The 6,000-nt window shown below is 39.6% G+C and overlaps 9 annotated features.

Moving 5' to 3' along the window:
• Positions 1 to 707: part of a mobile genetic element that runs on past the window's edge.
• Positions 708 to 1,772: a mobile genetic element.
• Positions 1,773 to 4,817: a mobile genetic element.
• Positions 4,818 to 4,841: a mobile genetic element.
• Positions 4,842 to 4,853: a mobile genetic element.
• Positions 4,854 to 4,867: a mobile genetic element.
• Positions 4,868 to 4,886: a mobile genetic element.
• Positions 4,887 to 5,670: a mobile genetic element.
• Positions 5,671 to 6,000: part of a mobile genetic element that runs on past the window's edge.

Below are 6,000 nucleotides of genomic sequence, written 5' to 3'. Positions count from 1 at the left end.
ACAACCGATCTACAATTTCCATGACGACTCCTCAGTCACGATGAGACAGAAGACACCACCAACGCCAGCAGCTCCAAAACAATACAACGACGGCCGCGCGGAACCCATCTTCAGAATTCCCTCTTCCTGACGACCGGCGAAGCAGTTCTGGAATAAACAATGTATTAATTGCAAACATCTACCGATGAGGGTAGAAGAGATACTCACCAAACGACTGCGGCGCGGGAACAAACTAACTGCAACGCCGGCCGGACCTATTTGTTGCAAGTGGCGCGCATCCAGCGCCAGCAACATAGCTCCAGCCCAAGTACAACAACAACTTACCTGCAACGTCTCCAGAGGCTCCCAGCGAATCGGTGCTTCCGTCCTTCTGGCGGGGGTACCTGAAAAGAAACAAATTAAACAATATTAATCCTAAATTTCAATGTTTTTTGTAAAATAATTTAAATTGTTAAATGTAAACAAGCCTTGCAATATGTTAATGTTACCAGTCCATGCTACTGTCTAAAAGCCAAGAATACAAAAAATACTAATTATAAACTAACTCACCACGCCCAACCCCCAAACTCACCCCATGCAATGTTAAACCTATAAATTCAAATAATTGTACCTATATATTGCACATACTGTAATCAAAGGCAAAATAAATCGTGGATGCGGAACAGAATTTACTCTGTCTCCGTACCTCCACCAGCAAAGTTAAAAAAGCTTCCACCTAATGTACCTGAAATACAAAAACAATAATTAATGCAATTAATAAATCAAATAAATACAAGTATAATACTTACCTCAAAATGACCTCCCAGCTAATGTACCTGAAATATAAAAACAAAGAATTAATGCAAATAAATAAATCAAATAAAACAAATATAATACTTACCTCCAAATTACCTACCACCTAATGTACCTGAAAAAACAAAAATTATTACAATCTTAAAAACAATTAACAAATGTAATACTTATTAAATTTTAATTTTGTATTCATTTCCATGGCCCAAATCGTTGCGATGGTCCTCGGCAACAAATCCTGTTCCGGCGGCTCCAAGCTGCCAATCCCGACGCACTGCCACAAGAAGACAAATTCCAACCCTATAACGCCAGCAGCTCCAAAACGACGCAAAGTCCTCTGCACGGGATCCATCTTTCCTCTTCCTGACGACCGGCGAAGCTGCCCTGCAATTTAATAAATTTGATAAATTTATTAAACAACTGCAAACATCTACCACTGAGGGTGGTAGAGAAAACCACCAAATGACAGCGGCGCGGGATGCTGCCACCATCTTTGAACTACCTGCAACGTTGGCCGGACATATATGTTGCAAGTGGCGCGCACCCAGCGCTTGCAACAGGCCCTTGCCAAAAATCAACAAATACTCACCTGCAACGTCTCCTGAAGCTTCCTGCGACTCGGTGCTTCCGTCCTTCTGGCGGGGGTACCTGAAAAGAAACAAATTAAGCAATGTTAGTCTTAAATGTCAATGTTTTTTGTAAAATAATTTTATTTATAAAATGTAAACATACCGTGCAAAATGATAATGTTACCAGTCTTTGTCACTGTCAAAAGCCTAAATGTACAAAAAATACTAGCTACTTTAACATTAACATTAACTATGCCCAACCCCCAAACTCACCACATGCAATGTTAAAATCTAAAATTCGAAATTATTGTACCTATATATTACAAAAACTGTAATCAAAGGCAAAATAAATTGTGGATGCGGAACAGAATTTTATTCTGTCTCCGTACCTCCACCAGCAAAGTTAAAAAAAAAAGAAGCGGCTGAAAAAATGGCGACGAAACACTAACAAAATACCCAAAAAGGGTAGAACAGTCTCAAAGAACAATGTAAAGCCGCGACCAATAACCAAGACAAGCAACCCAGCGCAAAGACATCTGGAAAACTTCCAGGACAAGCTCCGAAAAGAAAGGAGCGAAGTAAAGGACCAGGAACCTGAAAAAGGTACCCCAAATCCAATGCAAGTCAACAATGACAGCCCTCCGACCACCAGCAGAGCCGCCAGAGCAAGCTTTAAACCTAGAGTCATTGACGAAAACACGCCTTTGCCAAGAAATTCCAACCTATATCTACAAAAAAGCTTCTCGGACGACCCCGCCACTAACCTAGCAAATAGAGTAGATAACTTAGAGCAAAAAATTGACATTTTAATGGCGCTAATCATACAAGGAAGGACTAACAACACTGACATGGATACATCCACTTAATCTACATTTGCTTATTCCTAGCTTTACTATATCTATATCCGATGAAAAGCGCACCTCCGGCTGCTCTCAAATTTCTTTGTTGACATCAGCCTCCACCAATGCAAACCCTAAATAATTGGGAAAACAAATCAATTTAGATGAACACAGAGAAATATACAACACTCACCTCAACACATCCGGATGAACAAGCCTATGACAACGCACTTCAGCTGATCCCGACGAAATGATATGAAGAAAATCAACCGTTATATAAAAGATGAACCTGAAGATCGATACGAAAAGGATTAGCGCGGCAGAAACATGATGAATATAAGGCGACTCGCTGCAGCAAATTATGCACAACGTCACTTACCTGAATCTTCTTGCCACACAATCCCTTTGAAGTATCCCTCATCCCTGCTCCAATCTTCACACATTGAGGCAGTACAAAAGACGGGTCATCAATGCTGTCTCCACGTCGATCAGGACACTTGCTGCTCTCATAAAACTTCCTACTTGACGAGCGACAACAGCGAGTTGACGCTAAAACCTAAAAACAAACAATTAAATAGGAACAAATTAAATACAAAAAAATAAACAAAATTAAGCAAATACTTACCTCACTGACAGCAGCAAATTGCTTACAGACATCCAACGCAACCGTCTACAGGAGACGGGTCCCGCAAACTAAAAACAAAATCGCCAACATTTGCGATTATAAACACAAAAAATTGACAATGTTAGGATGCCGTCTCCATCTCCTGATGCCACTGCATTAATCAGGATCATTAGCGCGGAGCTGACGCCACACTAAGAAGCTGTAAAATTGATCCTTAAAATGTATATATTTCCTCAGTAATGTATCTTCAACGAATTTTCCGCTATCCTGTAATGAAAGGAAAATTAATAAGAATGTGATACAAAATTAATCACCGACTCATAGAAAATAGCAAACCTGACAGGCAAAGTAGTAGAAACAAACAGGCGACTCCATCCTGCCGACGACAAGTTTGTAACTCCTTTTTACTGAAACAAGGAAACACAAGCTAACTCTGGGAAATATATATTTAAAACATAATACTTATCTAATTGCCAACTTAATGACTCCAAAACAGCAGCATCCAAACCGCGATGGCACAAAAATAAAGGGCCTCCAACTAGCTCTTACAAAACGCCCCTAAAAAACAAAAACTAATGCAATCACAAAAACAAACACAATACTCACCTGCAGATGTACCTGAAAAATAAAAACAAAAATCAAAGCAATGATAAAAACAAATAAATACAAATATACTTACCCCCAAACAATCAAAATTACAAAAATTAATACAATCATTAAAACAAATAACAATGCAATACTCACCAGATTTTAATTTTAAATTCACAATACTCAAACACTATACTCACCTGCAGATGTACCTGAAAAATAAAAACAAAAATCAAAGCAATGATAAAAACAATTAAATATAAATATTACACTTACCTCCAATTTCACATCTAACGCACTTGATAAAACAAAAATCAATACAATTATTAAAACAATTACAATGTAACACTCACCAGATTTTAATTTTAAATCCTTTTTCATGGCCTCAATTGTGACGACGGGCCTCGGCAACAAATCCTGTTCCGGCGGCCTCAAGCTGCCAATCCCGACGCAATGGCCACAAGACGCGGCGCTCCTGGCAACTCTTGATGAACGACTCCTCTGCCACAAGAAGACAGATTCCTCCACCATAATGCCAGCAGCTCCAAAACAATGTAGACGGCTGCGCGGGACCCTTCTTCAAAACTTACTCTTCCTGACGACTGGCGAAGTTTCCCTAGGGTGAAAGAGATACCCACCAAATGACAGCGGCGCGGGATCCAACCACCACGAATAAACTACCTGCAATGCTGGCTGCATATACATGCTGCAAGTGGCGCGCATCCAGCGCCCGCAACATGCTCCAGCCAAAGTACAACACTTACTTACCTGCAACGTTACCTGAGGCCTCCAAAGACTTGGTGCTTCCGTCCTTCTGGCGGGTGTACCTGAAAGTAAATCAATTAAACAATGTTAGTTTTAAATCTCAATGTTTTTTGTAAAAATTTTCAACTGTTAAAACGTAAACAAACCGTGCAATATGATTATGTTACCAGACCATATATCTGTCAAAAGCCTAAATTACAATAATACTAACTACTTTAACATTAACATTAACATTAACTATGTCCAACTCCCAAACTCACCACATGCAATGTTAAACTCTAAAACTCAAATTATTGTACCTATATATTGCACACACTGTAATCAAAGGCAAAATAAATTGTGGATGCGGAACAGAATTCACTCTGTCTCCGTACCTCCACCAGCAAAAAAAAAAAAAAAAAAAAAAATATATGTTAATGTTACCAGTCCATGTTACTGTCTAAAATCCAAGATTACAAAAAAAATACTAATTATAAACTAACCCACCATGCCCAAGCCCCAAACTCACCCCACGCAATGTAATTCTCAAAAATCAAATAATTGTACCTATATATTGCACATACTGTAATCAAAGGCAAAATAAATCGTGGATGCGGAACAGAATTTACTCTGTCTCCGTACCTCCACCAGCAAAGTTAAAAACTCCACCAGCAAAGTTAAATAAAAAGCAAAGTTAAAAAAGTTAAATAAAAGAAAAGTTAAATAAAAAAATCTAATTGTTAAACGTAAACAAACCATGCAAATTTATAATGTTACCAGTCCATGTCTCTGTCTATAATCTAAGCTTACAAAAATACTACATTAATACTAACTATGTCCAAACCCCACGCAAACGCAATGACGGCTGCGCGGGATCCATCTTCAGATATTCTTCTTCCTGACGACCGGCTAAGCTGCCCTGCAATTTAAGAAATTTTATTAAACAATTGCAAATATCTACCACTGAGGGTGGTCGAGACAACCACCAAATGACAGCGGCGCGGGATACACCCAACACGAATAGGCTTTCTGCAGCGCTGGCCGGACATGCATGTTGCAAGCGACGCGCATTCAGCGTCCACAACAAGCCCCAGCCAGAATACATCAAACACTCACCTGCAATGTTTCCTGAGGCTTCCAGCGACTCGGTGCTTCCGTCCTTCTGGCGGGGGTACCTGAAAAGAATTAATTCAAATTATGTTAGTCTTAAATTCCAATGTTTCTTGTAAAATAATTCAAATTATTAAATGTAAACATAACATACAATGTGATAATGTTACCAGTCCATGTTACTGCCAAAAACCTAAGTTTACAAAAAAATACTTACCACTTAATATTAATACTAAATCTATGTCCAATCCCCAAACTCACCCCACGTAATGTACACCTCAAAAATTCAAATAATTGTACCTACATATTGCATTCTATGTAATCAAAGGCAAAATAAATTGTGGATGCGGAACAGAATTCATTCTGTCTCCGTACCTCCACCAGCAAAGTAAAAAAAAAAAAAAAAAATCTCTCGATGAACAACCGATCTACAATTTCCATGACGACTCCTCTGTCACGATGAGACAGAAGACACCACCAACTCCAGCAGCTCCAAAACAATACAACGACGGCCGCGCGGAACCCATCTTCAGAATTCCCTCTTCCTGACGACCGGCGAAGCTGTTCTGGAATAAACGATGTATTAATTGCAAACATCTACCGATGAGGGTAGAAGAGATACTCACCAAACGACTGCGGCGCGGGAACAAACTAACTGCAACGCCGGCCGGACCTATTTGTTGCAAGTGGCGCGCATCCAGCGCCTGCAACATAGCTCCAGCCCAAGTACAACAAC

Source organism: Drosophila melanogaster, chromosome 4 (genome assembly GCF_000001215.4).
Source record: "Drosophila melanogaster chromosome 4".
In the NCBI taxonomy this organism is placed as follows: Eukaryota; Metazoa; Arthropoda; class Insecta; order Diptera; family Drosophilidae; genus Drosophila; species Drosophila melanogaster.
Note: the sequence above shows the minus strand (reverse complement) of the source record. Positions and strands in the feature narration are given on the sequence as shown.